The sequence below is a fragment of the Periplaneta americana genome, chromosome 10 (genome assembly GCF_040183065.1).
Source record: "Periplaneta americana isolate PAMFEO1 chromosome 10, P.americana_PAMFEO1_priV1, whole genome shotgun sequence".
NCBI classification, from domain to species: Eukaryota; Metazoa; Arthropoda; class Insecta; order Blattodea; family Blattidae; genus Periplaneta; species Periplaneta americana.
The window spans coordinates 16,690,660-16,708,941 of record NC_091126.1 but is presented as its reverse complement, the minus strand read 5'-3'; the positions used below and the strand labels follow the sequence as shown (position 1 = coordinate 16,708,941).

Here is an 18,282-nt window from a genome sequence, read left to right as displayed (position 1 = left end):
GAGTCTAATGAGACACAAATGAATAATTTTAAGCCCCTTGATTGTGCGGCAACTTCTCTGCCCTATACGCGAGACAGGCTGTCTAGAATATCGTTCAATGTTAAGTGGCATGAGCTAGTTTTTATTTATACGAATATACACATAAGGAGTTCAGAAGCCAAATCGAATAACTCCATTAAGTACAGTCTTTCCGTGTAACTTATTTTCGTAGCAAGAGAAAGCTGATCAGTCCCAAAGCAATTTCAGCTGTAGTTATGCAGCTCGCAGCATCTCCTCGTTTACTGATTGATTAGATGATTACTGTCTCGAAAGCTCAGAAGTTTTCAGCATCTCTATCTCCTATTTTCTCAGGTCAGTCTTCGTGAAGTTAAAAACTTTGACTACTTAGTGCCCCGTATAAACACACTGAATGCATATAATTATCAGTTTCCTCTTGTATTAGACTCTTTTCACGCTATGGCCGATTCACTTCTGAAATTACAAATTTTATAGGAACATTTTATCAAAGTTAAAATACTACTATTTTGAGGAAATTATGACACTGAATTAAACAAAAATTCTGTGTATGTCTGTTTCTCTCCGTGTCTGTCTGTTCAAGCCCATCCACTTCCCTAACTACGAATGCAATCAAAATTTAAAATTTAGCGATAAATATAGGCTAATAATACATAGTGAAAATTGTTTACATCCCAAAAGTTGTAAATGTCCAACTTTGAAAGAAGCCACGTATGTCAAATATCTGGGTATAATTATTGATCAGAATTTAAAATGGCCTCATCACATTACTTATCTTTGTAAGAGGCTTCGTAAAACAATTTATAAATTCGTTAATCTTCGATGCTACTTACCTATTAGAGTTCTATAAAATGTTTATTTGGCCATTATTCAGTCTAACATTCAATATGGTATAATTGTTTGGGGTGGAAGTACAAAAATTAATCTTAGTTCGTTAAATTTACTACAAAAACGAATCATTAAAATTTGTTTGAAGAAACGTTTCGATTATCCAACTAAATTAATTTATTCTGAATTTAATGTATTTAATATTGAACAAATTTATAAGTATACGCTGTTAAAATTTTATCATAAAAATCGTAATAAGTTTGTATTACAGACACACAATTATGACACAAGACGAAATATTAATTCAACATTAGTAGAACCTAAATGTCTCACATCTGCTGGTCTAAAGCATAGCATAAATTTTGGCCCTCGGTTGTACAATGCTTTAACTAAATTACACCCAGAACTTCTAACATGTAACCCACTAACATATAACAAGAAAATTAGAAACATGTTAATATCTTCAATTTGATTAAATAAATTTATAGCCTATGTGTATGAATTAATCAACCTATATTATATTTGTATTCTATAATTTTGAAATATATATTAGTCCTACTTTTCACGTGCGATATTATTCTTCTCTAGTGTTAATAATATATTATATAATTCCATTGCCGCTGTAATTATATTTTAGTTCCTATTTTATTTTACTTATTTATTTTTATTATTATTTTTTTATTTTAATATTATATCTGAACTGCGACCGAGCACGAGCGCTGCTCATTCGGTCTCAAATTTTGTTAATACTACTGTATCTTCTTTTTATATTGCTTGTATTATTTTATTTCTATTTCTCTTGTTTGTTTTGTAATTATATTCTTTATTCTGTATATTTAAATTTAAATAAAATAAAATAAAAATAAATAAAAAAAATCCACATTCAGCACAAAGTATTTTCGGAGATTAATTTTGTTACTCTGAACTTGGCGAGTTACCAGTGCATGATCCATTGAAGTCTTGTTAAAAGATTGCAGAGTCGGTGGGTGGATCATATGAGTAAATGTACTGGATTGAGTAGTCGTTCAGCCAAGTCTAGAATTTTTCCTTATATTGCTTAATCATGTGTCCAATAAACAGGCTTTTATTACAGGCTGAGTTGCTATAACGGTATGTCTTTCAGATGTTTCCGTGAGACAAAAATTTTATTTTAAGCAATTCTGAATGTTTGTTCACTTCTGTACACAACGAATAAATTTTAGATTTGTAACTGTTCTCGAAATGGATAAAAATATATAAACAAATAATGTTGCAACAAAAGTCATACCGCCCTTTTAGTACAATTAGTTTCTTGTCTAGGGTTTTGTAACACAAAATAGATCAAAACAGAATCTTCAAGACAGAATTATCGATCTCCAGTATGGAGAAAGAAGTCAGGAAACAGAAGAGGTCAACAAAAAAGCACGAGGAAGATCATGCTTATGAATATTCGGAACGTAAGAACATGTCACTCTAACTAGTGTGTGAATCTTTAATTGAATTTTGCTTGATTATGCATTTTTCAGTATCAAGGTACACATTGTTATACTTGTCTAAGAGATTAAATTTTCTGAAAATGTTTATAAGACTGCCTTGAATAATTGAACGAGAAATTATTCTGATGTTGCAAGTTTTAGGCTACTCATTGTACGATTTCAAATGAACTATTAGGAAAAATACGGGAATTTTACTTGAAGCAAATAAAGAGATAGGTTTGAAAGTAAATCCAGAAAAGATAAAATATATGATTATGTCTCGTGATCAGAATATTGTACGAAATGAAAATATAAAAATTGGAGATTTATTCTTCGAAGAGGTGGAAAATTTCAAATATCTTGGAGCAACAGTAACAAATATAAATGACACTGGGGAGGAAATTAAACGTATAATAAATACGGGAAATTCCTGTTATTAGGGCCTATTCGGTTGAGAAGCTTTTATCATCTAGTCAGCTATCAAAAAGTCTTAGAATTTATAAAACAGTTATATTACCTGTTGTTCTTTATGGTTGTGAAACTCGGACTCTCAATTTGAGAGAGGAACAAAGATTAAGGGTGTTTGAGAATAAAGTTCTTAGGAAAATATTTGGAGCTAAGAGGGATGAAGTTACAGGAGAATGGAGAAAGTTACACAGTGCAGAACTGCACGCATTGTATTTTTCACCTAATATAATTAGGAACATTAAATCCAGACTATGAGATGGGCAGGGGATGTAGCACGTATGGACGAATCCAGAAATGCATATAGAGTGTTAGTTGGGAGGCCAGAGGGGAAAAATACTTTTGGGGAGGCCGAGACGTAGATGGGAGGATAATATAAAAATGAATTTGAGGGAGATGGGATATGATGGTAGAGACTGAATTATTCTTGCCCAGGATAGGGACCGATGGCGGACTTATGTGAGGGCGGCAATGAACCTCCGGGTTCCTTAAAAGCCATTTGTAAGTAAATAAGTATGATTAGAAATGAATTTTTTCTATAAACAAAAGTTCAGATGCTTAAGTTACAGCTCAGTAAATTGTACTAATTCTTGTATGTTACCAGTATATAAAATACTAATGTACAGAATCAAAAAGATATGTATCTCAGAATTTAGGCTAGAAAAGTGTATGTTTAGAAAGTAAAAATTATTAAATTCAAAACTTATATATATACATACATACATACATACATACATACATACATACATACATACATACATACATAATTTTTTAAATATTTCTTTTTACGCTTAGAGAATATATTGAACAACGAATGTGACAAAGTCTATTATTATTATTATTATTATTATTATTATTATTATTATTATTATTATTATTCATAAATCAGTCATACTAGTCTTTTTAAGCGCGGCATTACATTTTAATTAAGTAGTACAATTTTGTTTCTGAAGCTTCGTTGTCAAAAGGGATATTAATTTTTATTCAGGCTTTTGTATCTTTTATTAAGTAGTAATAATGTAGGTGATTTGTCTATATGGATGAAATGGAAAGCTTTGACGACCAGAAAGCTGTAGTAAGTTCAGCATTAACCTTGTTGCGAACTATTTTACATATTTCTATTCATATCATGAAAATCTCCATTCTTATTTTTTGTTCCGATCCATATATAAGCAGGGCGTTCAGAATGAAACTGTTTCTTCCTCCGGCATGAACAATAATGAGGTGATCTCCTTTTGTTATAGGTGCCAGCAATCCAGCAGTACTATCGTTACTCCAACTTTTGGAGTAGTATGGCTGCTGCTACGTGTATCTCGTTTGTTTATAAATGGTCGTCCCTCGGCCTTAAACCTTCTAAGATTAGTGAGGTAAGTGTCACGTTAAGGATATTATATTCGTGTTTCTCGATTAGCATCACTCTATTAGACTTAGTTTCCCTCCAAATGAAAGCATGTTCTTTTACGATTGTTGTGAGGTTACCGAACTTCATTTGGAACCTAATTGTGTGTCTAACTCAAGTCGTAATTTCTTGATTGTGGTAACTATTCCCTTCTATGTGTAAACATTTTGAATAGTGCGTTGAATAGCACAGTTCTTAAAACCATCTATTTCCGTTATTCTTTTTGGAATGCAATATTCCTTGCCAGGTGCTTCGAAAAACGATCCTTTATAGTCATTTAACACCATTGTTGCTGGATACTGTAGCTAGAAATCCCACAAAACGGGAATTTTAAACACATGGCGGGCTGGTGGGAATGTTTTGCAGTAAAGGATGTAATGGAATAAATTTCAGTGTTATAAATATTATCTATTTCTTACAATTTTTCCAGTTACGATATAAAAGTTGTGTAAAATATCACTTTTATCTTTCTAAACTTAGTAGTAGGAAAGTACTTTCCTACTCTGATCTTTGGTGTAGAGGGTTTCTGTATTAGGCTTATAATATCGGATAATTTATCGAGGCGTTGTGCACGTTTCTGACAATGGATATCATGTTCACCGTTATGTGCAAGTACATCTTATTCATGCCTTCAATGAGGATCACACTACACTTTAGTTCTCATTACAACTCAACCTAAACAATTGTATCTTTGTCACAGAAAGAAAAAAACAAGTTTATGAATTGAACATTCATTATGTGGACTCTAAGAGACGGAAATCAAATACTTCAGAGCTCTTTAAGGATTGTGCAGACATTTCATTCACAACAACAAAATCTGAAAATAGAACTTTTATAGGCGGTTAGTGTCCCTTCGTATGTCTACTTTATTTCTACTGCAATACAACAAAAATATAAAAAAAAATCCTGTCTGTTATATGGTCGGTGTATTCTTCCTCAAAGGCATATTGATTTTACATTTTAAACCTTCATAAAAACTTCTTTCTTTAACACTACTAGATCATTAATTAATTAATTTTTTATTATTATTACTATTATTATTTCCATTGCTATTATCTTCATTGTTATTCATACAATGCGCTTTCTTGATTGATATAAGTATTGCCTATCGTTCTTTGTGTATGCTACTAAAATGGTGTTGAAGTATTATTAATAGGACTCGGAAGTTGATTACCTAGAAATCACAAATAAATCACCTATAAAATGACCTTAAATTTCTGGAAATATGACATTAAAATTTAAAAAATCACTATGATTTAATAGTAAAATACAAACGAAATTGTATACTTCCATCTGTGGAAAATACAACGTCACCAAACTCAGTCACTCACTGTTACTTTCTGCATTTTTACATCTTAATTTGTATGATACAATATGCTGACTTCGGACACTGCGGCTGCAGTATTTGTTCTGTTGCTTTGAATGGGAGGAAGCACGTAACACACGTGATCAGGAGTCAAGGCTGGTGCAAACGTAAGGGAAATTCTTGTAAGACGCAGTCGAATTGCGTAAGCAATCTGCAGTAGGTTCTCGAATATAGACTACGACTGCACTGTAAAAAAATTTCCGTTCATAAGCAGAAAAAGGCAAAAATGCAACAAATAACATTTCCAAAAAAAAAAAGATCAATAGACAATGAAAGATCGGAAACTGCAAAGAAATGCAAAATAAAAGTAGGCTATATTAGTTCATGTTGAAGTGAAACGAGTTAGTATTGCATCCTGCATTGTCTGTCGTGTCTCGGAATAAAATATTATATTACTTCAACTTTCGAGCCCTAATTATTAATATTAACACCAAGATTTTAATGACTTTTAAGTATGATAATTCGGCGGGATATTTTAAGGCAGAACGGAACTTTTCACACAGTGCAGAGGGAATCTAGGTTCAAGAAATCTGATAACGTGATAACATTAACACTCTTGAAATGTTATCAATACTCCCGTTGTTTGTCCTTAAACTTTCTGAAATTTTCTGAGCATTTAGGGGAACAAATTGCTTCCTATTTTTGCTTCTTACTTCAAGAAGAGACAAAGCTTAGCAATAATTTTTTAATTCCGTCTTCGACTTCTTTTCCTTTTAGTTTAGACAACGTAGGAGGCATACCGTATAATTGCTGCGAAAAATATATTTTTTTTTCACCGTAAGCTACCGAATTCACTTGGACTCTACTTGTTGTTGGTATGTTTTCTAATGAGCACATGAGCGGAGGATGTGAAAATATAAGCAGTCTGGGGCAATAGTTCCCATTTAGGTGAAGACTGCAGACTCCTTGTTTTTAAGAAAGAAAGATAAGGACCTCATACACCTTTAATAACTGTAGTTATATATTAGTGACCTGTACGAAATAATTTTTGGAGAAAATGTGAGGGAGTTCTGAATATGTAAAAGCAAGCCAGAAAATGAAAATAAATAATGACTTAGAAGAGAAAATAAATTTAACTTTACTAACTTATACTAGATATGAATTAAATGTGACATGTTCAACAGCTATTGTACCTAAATATGGCCGAGGAAATCATACTTTTTTGGCACCGAACAGTTCCTTGCACATCCAGTTCATTATTTCCTAATTGAATATGAAATCTGAACCTACGTCAAATTTAAGCCCTAATCTTATTAATACTTCTTGAAAACAACTCTTCACCCACTTCACCTGACTTACAATTAATTCAGGATTGTATATCAGGAATGAGTCGGTGTATATTCTAAAAGAAAGGAATCCTAAACGTTTGGATCTTAACTGCAGAGTTACCTGTTTGACTTTAATTTTAAGTTTTGGATTTGGTATTTAATTTTCTTCAAGCTTTTCCCTTAAAATAATACCATACCGTATAGGCTATATGTAGAATTATTTGGTATGTCAAACTTTTACTGAAAGAATTGTTTACATTTGTGTATAATTTATTGTCTCAATTGACTGTACGTGCACATATAATACATAATAGAAACGTAAGAAGTTACATAGACGCACCGTCTGCCCCTATACACAGCCTTGGACTTACCTAACTTGTCCTAAATATGATCAGGCTCGTTCACTGTTCCCTGTTATAAAAGATTATACTCTGAAAGGTTCCATACACAGATATTATCATACTCTTAGCAGCATAAACACTTAACCCAGGTGATCTAAAGTTCGGGTGCAATCGGACGTGGAAAGATTACATGGCTGGGTTTTTTCCAAGTTTTTTTTCGAACTGGGGCAAATCGCAATATAGCGAACGTAGAAGCTCCGCCCATGACCCCTTCCACTTTTCCCCTACTAGCTCACCAGACACTCTACGTGATAGGCGAGTGTTATGTCGAATGCACATTTCATGTGGGTGGGGATAGCTTCCCCTACTGGCGTTCGCTATATTGCGATTTATCCTCGAACTGTAAGGCAAACGTCAAGTAATTCCATGGCGAATCCTAGGATTTCTCGCACCAAATGCCATCTCCAAACCGTAGCGCGAACAGCCCATGAAGAGCCAATACCTACTAGTCAGAAGTATCGTGCTGTCGACATGACGATCCCCAGCATCAATATTTCCACAGACGCCAAATAACCGCGCAGTAGGTGTAGTGTTGTTAAATTACCGATATAAAATGTTTGTATTGTAAATTAGGTCTGCCCACCGTTGTGGAATAACGGTTACCATGTCTGACCGTGAAACGTGCGGACCGGGTTCAAATCCTGGAAGGGACAAGTTACCTGATTGAGGTTTTTTCCGGGGTTTTCCCCTCAACCCATTAAGAGCAAATGTTGGCAACTTTCGGCCCTGGATACTGGAACATTTTCGCTGGCATTGTTACCTTCATCTCACTCAGATGTTAGATAATCATCGCAGTTGATAAAGCGTCGTAAAATAAATCAATTAAAAATTAATGATGCCTAGTAGACATATACTTACGTTCTTTGCTCTGGCACGACTCAGCGTGTTGCAGCTTCTGAAAAAGAGAGGTCATACTTAAATTACACTGTTTTGTTCATGCCTGTATGAAATTCCTACACAATGGCTGCTGGAAGACAGAAGAGATGCTCTTACAATGACATTTGTCTATCGAGATTACTCGGCCGAGAACGGAAGTCCCCAAGCATCAGGCAGGCCCCTTCCCCTTCTACGTTGAATACTAACAGAGTCGTTTGCTTCTTGGCCTACATAGAGGCTGATTTATACTATAAGTACGCTTAAGCACAGATCAAGGTCAAGGTTCGGTCCTCTTGAGGTAAGGCATGAAGCAGGAAAGAGTACGAGTTTCCAGGCTTTTACGGCAATTGGATTGTGAAGAATTTGCTACAATCGTGACATGAATTCTAATATTTCCGATGACTCGAGCTACATTAAGTTTCATAACCAAGATTATATCGCTCAAGACAAAATATAAAATCTCAGCACAGTGTTAAAAATGTCACGCGAAGCACTTTTTGAATATAAGGTTCACAGTACTATTACATCGCTGTTAACAAATCAGTTCCTATATCATTTTGCCAATGATATTACAGTTTAAAATTTATTTTTTAAACTGCTATTCAAAAGCGATACATAAATTATTAACTTCCTTTTTCCACATTGCATACATACATACAAACATACATACATACATACATACATACATACATACATACATACATACATACATACATACATACATACATACATACACACATACACACAAATGGCTTTTAAGGAACCCGAAGGTTCATTGCCGCCCTCACATAAGCCCGCCATCGGTCCCTATCCTGTGCAAGATTAATCCAGTCTCTATCATCATATACCACCTCCCTCAAATCCATTTTAATATTATCCTCCCATCTACGTCTCGGCCTCCCCAAAGGTCTTTTTCCCTCCGGTCTCCCAACTAACACTCTATATGCATTTCTGGATTCGCCAATACGTGCTACATGCCCTGCCCATCTCAAACGTCAGGATTTTATGTTCCTAATTATGTCAGGTGAAGAATACAATGCGTGCAGTTCTGCGTTGTGTAACTTTCTCCATTCCCCTGTAACTTCATCCCTCTTAGCCCCAAATATTTTCCTAAGCACCTTATTCTCAAACACCCTTAACCTATGTTCCTAACTCAGAGTGAGAGTCCAAGTTTCACAACCATACAGAACAACCGGTAATGTGACTGTTTTATAAATTCTAACTTTCAGATTTTTTTGATAGCAGACTAGATGATAAAAGCTTCTCAACCGAATAATAACACGCATTTCACATATTTATTCTGCGTTTAATTTCCTCCCGAGTGTCATTTATATTTGTTACTGTTGCTCCAATAAATTTGAATTTTTCCACCCCTTCGAAGGATAAATCTCCAATTTTTATATTTCCATTTCGTACAATATTCTGGTCACGAGACATAATCATATACTTTGTCTTTTTGGGATTTACTTCCAAACCGATTGCTTTACTTGCTTCAAGTAAAATTTCCGTGTTTTCCCTAATCGTTTGTGGATTTCCACATTGCATAAAAAATAAATTATTTAGGGTCTGGATGGGGAAGAAAATAACGTACAGAAAGTGGAGGATAAAAGTAACATATATATTGTGACAAGTGAAGTGTTAGTTCTTGGCTGTTTCATTGATTATATGATTGTAGAGGGATCTTTACATTTATAAATTGAATTTGTTCAATCAGAATACATTTTCAAACAAGATTATACATTTTCAAAGAAAAGCATTGCTATTTTTCCCCCACACATTTAGAAACAAAGAAAGAATGTTTTAAGGGTTGCTAGCAAGAGTGAAACATTATTTGTGTTTAAATGTATGACCCATGAAACTATTATTGTCATAGATAAACAGGAAAAGCATATGTTTTCGTTTTCCCACAGTTATTGTTTTCCCCACCTATTGAGAAACAGAGAAAGAGTGTTTATTTTCTTATATACGCCCATAGACCATTGTTTCTATGCGTTATATATTAAAGGAAATTGAAATATTTAAGCTCATACTTGTTCGTATTTACCAGTCACAACAGTATTTCAACTTTATATCAAAGTATGGGTTTTGTTATTTCCTTCCCCACCCAGACGCTAAAAACTGCCTTGTTGCTGCATATGTGGTTCAAGTGCTAGAGCTGGTCTTCCATCCAGGCGGCCCAGGTTCGATCTCTGGCCAACTTGTGATGGAATTTGTGGTGGACAAAGCAGACGTTGAAGAGGGTTTTTATGGAGTACTCCCGTCTCTCTCTGTCACTCTACCACCATTTCATTTATCACCTGCAGTAGTAAAAATAGCTGGGGTAAAGTCTGGGTGATAGTAAGGTTTCAGATGCTGATATAAAAAGGGCTTGGGGCTTACAGGTCTACTCGTTTGCGGATGGGACCTGGCTCTTACCCATTTGCACGTTGTATAGGCTAGTACAGTTACTCAAAAGTATTTATAAAGAAATGTATGCATAAAAATACATAGAAATTAAACAAATTAAATATACAAAAAGAAAAATTAATTGCTAAACAAGGCTTGGGCTCATGAGCGTGTTTTGATATGGGCATTATTCACAAGGAGTGGATACTCGAAAATTTTGTAATCACTGTTTATGTCCTTAGATGAATGTATAACATACTGTAGAACAGCCTCTTGGCAAAAGAAATATAGGATGTATGTGAGAAAATACTGAAGTTTTCTACTGGAAATCGTCCACACCTGTGGAGTAACGGTCAGCGCGTCTGGCTGCGAAATCAGGTGGCCCGGATTCGAATCCCGGTCGGGGCAAGTTACCTGGTTGAGGTTTTTTCCGGGGTTTTCCCTCAACCCAATACGAGCAAATGCTGGGTAACTTTCGGTGTTGGACCCCGGACTCATTTCACCGGCATTATCACCTTCATATCATTCAGACGCTAAATAACCTGAGATGTTGATAAAGCGTCGTAAAATAACCCAATAAAATAAAAAAATCTACAGGAAATCGAACACGGATAGATTTGACCGGTAGCCACATTCGCTATAACCGATCAATAAAGAATAATCCCAGTATCTTCAGTTCGTATGTAGCAAATATCCAACAGGCCACAGCGTAGTTCTATTAACCCAAATTAAAAGTGAATAAAAAAAATTAGCACTTAGATGCCACTGATGTCATTCGAAGCTATACACAAAAACCTATTAACTTCAATGTATTAATAAAATGGGTTGACTCGGTGCAAGTACAGTTCACATCAACCCTAATCTAAACGTGTTGGCGATATGTCAGATGTTTGTTTACCAAAGAGGTTTTGTTTTCTTCGTAATGTTCACCGCTGTGGTTATGCGTATAGCGTGTGCGCTTCCCAACCAAGTGGTCCGAGATTCGATTCGCGACGTGGGGAATAGAAGAAATTTATCTTCCGTCCACGGCACTGAGTGTTTACACGTTGTCTTGTGATTACCCTGTGATGTCTTTGCGGGTGCACTGCGTCATGACGATACCATTGCCCAGGAGGCCTACATTTGTGAGATGTCTGTTGTACAGGGACATCATTTTATTTTTACTTCAATTTTTATTGTACCAGAGTTTTTTAATGTACTTCACTCCCACTCCTTCTACCAGTAAACTTCCAATCGTCCTCCACACAGAACCAAAGCCGCGTATGCAGTCAAAGTGCCTTACGGTGATACTAAACAGTACTGAGTTAGTGAGTATAGTACGTTCCATAAATATATTCGCGTTTTTCAGTAACGAAAGAGTTTTCAATATTGAATCATATTTTCGTACAGGTACTGTCGTCTGTTTGCCTACGTCGCATTCCGATTTTCCCCACTTACTTCTGCTCGCCCTCTGTAAAGGCTAATGGCTGGGCTGTCTTAGCTCTTTTCTGAAAACATTAATTTCTGTTACGTCTACGTAATATTATACAACTGTTTAAAATAACTTAAATAAAAAACTCCTTCCTTTCTACGACCCTGCGACGTAACTACTTGGATGGAAAGTAGACAGCATATCTAAGTAACTTTATCTTTTCGGATCGGGCAAAAGTGAAGATTGAATTTACAGTACGTCAGGTAATCTTTTATAGATTAAGCACAGAATTATTTCCTTATGAGTTACTAGTACGAGGGGCGAAACTGGTAATTGGAATTAGATACAATAGTCTATAGTGCGATAATATGCACAAAAGAACTGAAGCCTGTATCGAAATGAACAGCCACCATTTTCAAAAATGTGTTTAAATATCCATATTATGATTATTTTTCAATTTAACTTCATTCTCTAAATTGTACGCTGTAGGCAGTATAATATACACTGAATAATGAATATGTCCGAATGGATAGCGCAGTTCATGAGCAAAACACTTATTATTAATTCAGTACTGTAGTTTTATTAAACAAAAACCTAATGAAAATTATCAAACTCAAAATCGCGATAATTCCTAGTTTACGTAAATGGATGAACTACTTTTCTTCCCTCCTGTACCTAGTAAAGTGATTTGTTTGTATTTTACGGCAGTATCATCGAACTCCAGTCGTGGAAGGAGGTAGCAAAGGTATAGCCAGGTTAATATTAGAAATGTTAGTAAAAATAAAATGATGTCTTTGTACAATCAAAGGAGTCTTCCTCCCCCAAGGGCAATGATGTGTAAGGTAGACTAAAAGGGAGAGGTTAAGCAGAGAAAAGAAGGAAGAATGTAAGAGAGGGAGGAGGAGGGAGGGAAGGATTGTTCGTAATACCTTCATATTCGTCAAACAGATGGTCATATTTTAAGATGGGATTTCGGTGCGTCGAAGAGTTGACTCATCAGATTCTAATATATTATATTATATTATATTATATTATATTATATTATATTATATTATATTATATTATATTATATTATGTTATATTGTATTATATTATATTATATTATATTATATTATATTATATTATATTATATTATATTATATTATATTATATTATATTATATTAAGACAAGTACGCACGGCGAGGTTGCCTCACAGCTAGGTAATCAGCTCATGCGGGAATCGAACCCACGCCGGAGCGCCAACTCCGGATCGGCAGGCAAGCGTCGGTGGCTAATATTTGATTATTAAATACATGATCATTTCTACTTTTCGATGCAAATATTCTAAGTACAATCCCAGGCAGGTAAATTATTACTCTTAAGGTGCAGCTATGCGGTTCAAATTTCTTTCAACTTTACCCATTCAAGCAATATATGAAATATTGATATTTAATATTAACTTATACAGGGTGCGGCATTTAACGTTTCCTATTTTCAAACCCCCATAACTTATTTAGTTTACAAGTAAATTACAAGAAATTAATCAGTTTGCAACCATTATAATCTTGGAATTACAGTACATCTTATGTTTTGAAAATAATGTCTTTAAGATGTCCTCCATTGGCGTCAATGCAGTGTTGCAATCTTCCCTGCATACCGGCCATTACTCGCCGCAATGTTTCAGGTGTAACATCAGCAATTTCTTCACGAATCGCGGTTTTAAGGTCCTCGATGTCATGAAGGATACGACCGTAGACCTTACTCGTAAGATATCCCCACAAAAAGAAGTCTGGTGGAGTGAGATCAGGGGAAACAGAGGGCCACTGAATGTCACCTAATCTGGAGATAAGTCGCCCAGGGAAAGCAGCACGAAGTGTGTTCATTGGAACACGTGCTGTATGGGATGTGGCTCCATCCTGTTGAAACCACAGGCGCTGAATGTTCCAGTTACGCCGCACGGAACGATACGGACTTCTCTGCAGAGCTGTTCTCACACGTTCGACATTATCAGGAGTCCGCGCCGTTTTCTGACGAACTCGAGCTTTGTTTTGAACCGATCCCGTTTCACGCCACTGACGCACCCGCACACTGATTATTTTTCGTGATGGTGCAACTCCACGTTGATTATCACCAAAAATCCGCCTAAACTCGCGCTGGACAGCAACAATTGACTTGGTTGAAACAAACTGTTCAACACAGAAAATGCGCTGTTGCACCGGCCAACGTTCCTCGGTTAACTAAAGGTTTTGCTACACCGAATCCCTGTGTTGGGATGTGGCTAACTAAATCCAAGGCTTTGCTACACCGAATCCCTGTGTTTGCAAACATGTTTTACCAACAATGTGAACAGAATCGCCAACTTAAAATGGGAAACGTTAAATGCCGCACCCTGTATATATATGTATATATATATATATATATATATATATATATATATAGTGAAGATGGCGTTCAAAACGGCGCACCATGTAGATACAAGATCTTCATGAATCTTAATTGAACGAGTGTTTTAATCTTGATTCTTTCAGATTGCAAGCGTATTGCGTACGCGCATGGATGATTGAACCGTGTAGATGCAGCTTCAGTGAGGAACGCCTCATTGTATTAAGAAAATTTTCCTTTGGCATTAACACATTATTTGTTAAGCATGAATGAAAAGGACGCCTAATAGGCTGATATTTTAAGATTGAAGTCACTTATAAGTGCCGATTTTAATAAATACCAATGTATTACAAGCGATTACAATGCACACATAGTTATTTGATACATGTTCGTAATTTAAACTTATATTTTAGTCAAGTCACACCTCTTAAATTGGAATTATGGAAAATGCATTTTGTGCGCAATATTAAGCTGCATGCTATGTTCAACAAAATAAGCTGTAAAGGAAAATATTATTCACAACATGATAAAGGAACTGAATTGTTTCGAACCGCGTAAAATATGAGGAAGCATGTGTTATGTCATTGACACTGATTTTTAATTTAGTTTTCTGCTAGGATATTAATTTAGCCAATGTTAAAGATCTGAGTAATGGTAGGCAACAGTGCATAGCAGATACGCCAGTAGCACTGCTTGGGAGGTTGGGATGTATGGAAGGCAATCAATCTGTTTAGAGAGAGAGGAGATCGAGATTCTAGTACATTTCAAAGTGTTATGTTTAGCGGTGAAAATGACAAGCCCGTATTAAATGGAACGCTTTACTAAAAGCTGCACCAGCAGGTGACGACACTGACCTTGCAAAATTCCACATCTCCTTTCAACATCATGCAGCATGTTCTGATGACCGGTTGTAGCAAATATCCTGCTGGGTTCAATTCCTGATTTGAAAATGCCATGCGTTTTAGGGCCATATTCATAGACATTCTTAGAGCGGGCTTTCGGTGGATGATCAACGAACTAACGTTTTTCGTATTCATAAACCAGTGTCAGCGATATATGTTATGAATCCTGTTTAGCACGCTTGTAGCCCGGGCTAGCGAAATGTCTATGACTAGCACCCTTAGTAATTAAATTCAGTTCGACTTTGTACTACTGACAGAGATTTTTGTCCAGATTGAAATGCAATTACAGAAATAGTTTCGTCAGATGACTCTGAAGTGGATAGATGCAAGAGGACTGTAGCCTACATCTGATTTAATGAAAGTAGAATTATAGATTTCAATGCCCTTTTCTAGCACGTCCTGCAAAGACATTTTCAACTACGTTAAGTTTACTAAGAAAACCTCTGGAAATGTGAAATAGAGAGGAAAATTTGTCAAACAAACCAATAACCTACTTCGAAATAGAGATTCCAGTATATTTGAGACGACCTAGCAACGTTTTATTTTGTGTGTTAAAATGGCATGTACATTCTTTTTTTCTTCAATAATTTACTAGTAAGGCACACGGAAAACTTTTCTGCACACAAGGGAGTGGTGCATACATATATTTTGTATATATGTACAAGTTGAAAAAGTAAATGTAGCCCCTTTACACGCCATGAAGACACTTGGGAGGGGGGCAGGGAGGTAGATTCCCATGCTTTTTTGACCTTTGCACTAGAATAATGTAATGGTTTCCAAATATTCAAGGTCCTCGGCTCCCTCAAGCCCTTTCATAAAAGTATGCGTCTTCCATTTGTCAAAGTTTCTTTTTATTTTTTCCCCAACGTGATATAGAATTAGAAGATGTTGAAAATTTTGACAGTGAAGAATGCATAGGCCTATAGACTTCTAGTAGCATAACATCTCTCTGTATAGGCTTTTGATTGTATATTGTCTTGTTCGTTGTATTGTTTGCTAACATTGACTTGGTTTGTTTATATTTCTACTCTATATTTATTCAGTTTTTCTCTTATGTCGTTATTTTTGCTGCAAAATATCAGGAGGTGAAAATCCATTTATGGTTAATAAATATTAATTAATTAATTCAACTTTTTTTGCATTTTTTTTGCATTTATTTTAATCATCATTATTTTACATTTTTCAAATCAACTTTACAGAGAGTTATACCTGAAAGCTTGATTTGCACAATACACGTCACTGTTCGTTACAGAAAACAACAATTTAAGTCACACAGAGTTAGTGTGCACTCAGTGTTGGTTGCTTGACGGTTGTAAGCCCACTTCGAGGTCTGTGGATATAGAGGGAAAAATTGGATCGGTGTCTGGTAGAGTTCCCGGGTAGCTCAGTTGGTAGTGTGTTGGTACGTTTAACCAAAGGTCCCGGGTTCGATGCCCGGCCCCGGAACAATTTTTCCCTCGAAATTATTCATTATTTTACATGTTAGGAAAACGGGTGACTATGTGCATACATTTAAAGGCTTGAAATCTAAAGAGAAAGTTGAAAATCTATTTCTGGAAATAACATTAATGACTTAATAATTATTCTAATTCTAATTATAATTATTAGAATTCAACGGTGACATGACAAGTCCTCGAATACACAAGGGACTTACGACACATAATTTGCAAACTACTTGTTTATACTCTGTACCTCTACTTTCCCTCTAGATCGAATCCGTGTTGGCTGGATTTATGGCTGTATACGCCACTACAGTAGAACCTCTATTATCCGTGGTAATGAAGGGGGTAGAGTGAACGGTTAATCGAAAAATCGGATAATCCATATCATAAAAGGTTTTCATAAATTAAGTGCATAATAGATTTTCGTAACTTCCCCCGTGGTTTTTGTTTCAACAAGCTAGGTAGTGGATCAGAATTTAACTAATTTGAGTCTGATTTTCAATTATTGGTTTTTAATGGCCAAGGAAACTCCTTATAATAGCTGTCTGTGAAAAGATAAGTATAGCAGAGGTCTCATGTTGCAGATTTACATAATTTACACACTTTACATTGGTTTTCATTAAATTGCGCACAGTTGTAATTCTTATCTCGTATTTTGACGCGAGATGAACCATAGTTTCTCTTTTCCCAAACCACTCAATTACTTGCACTTCTTTCCGTAGCACAACACGTTTACTGCTTTTGACACCTGTGGAAGACATTTTGCATAAACGTTACTCGTAGATGGTACGACCATTCAAAGAGTAGACTACTGTGCAAGGGTAAGGTTTGTAAAAAAACAGCCCATAAAAAAATTCGTACTAATATGATGTACAGTAGGCTATTTCATATTTTTGCAGCAAAAATAAAAAAGAGCAATAGAGAGAAAGACAGTCGGATAATGCACCAATCGGTTAATAGGGTGACGGAAAATCGGGGTTCTACTGTACTTGATCCTCGAACGGGAATTAGAAAAGAATTACTCCAAAATTTTAAAGACTCAAATTGACTGAAGTGTATTAAAAGTGTGGGTACTTAAATGTGTGAAACGCGGCGGATTAAATTCGGTTTCTATGTAAATATGAACATTTTTAATAAGAAGTGTAATAAACCGTTTTAATTTTGATGCAATTCCTGCCGTGAGGCGCATGCGTGTTGTGGTATGCGAGAGACCTAGTGACCGACGGACCGAGGCCAAGGTAAGATGCCTGGGGGCATCTGCGGCAGTCCGTGTCACGAAGCGCGCTCTGCGTTGTTAACATAACGGGCGGACGACGTTAAAAAAAGTAACTGATAGAATATCGGCTTCTAATATTCACATCTCGAGGGTACGCTTGTGCTACGGATAAAAATTGTTCATCGCAGAGAGGAAGCGATGAATACCATAACTGGATCGGAGTCGCCTTCTCTGCGTGTAACACTAAATTCGATCGACCTTTTTATTTTCCACAAAATTTCACAGGTGGGAGTACACTGCTACCCTCAATACGCTTAGCATGCTAGACGGATGTGTTATACAAATAAATTGTGTACGTCGAACCGTTATTTGTCTTGTTATTTGATGTTGGATCAGTCCATGGAACGCACACCAGCTGGTGATGGAGTTACAATACAATAGGCTACGATATGCAATATACGATACTCTTTTCGCCAACAGACTGTTCAGGAA

General features: G+C 35.8%; 1 protein-coding gene across 1 annotated transcript in view; it reads right to left on the bottom strand.

The window, feature by feature from the left end:
* Window positions 1-18,282, bottom strand: part of LOC138707473 (metabotropic glutamate receptor 8-like) — a 244,339-nt gene that overhangs the window by 176,605 nt on the left and 49,452 nt on the right. Inside the window, exon 2 of the mRNA XM_069836955.1 lies at window positions 8,055-8,091. The gene's annotated coding sequence lies outside the window, so the exon portion shown is untranslated. The remainder of the gene's footprint in view (window positions 1-8,054; window positions 8,092-18,282) is intronic.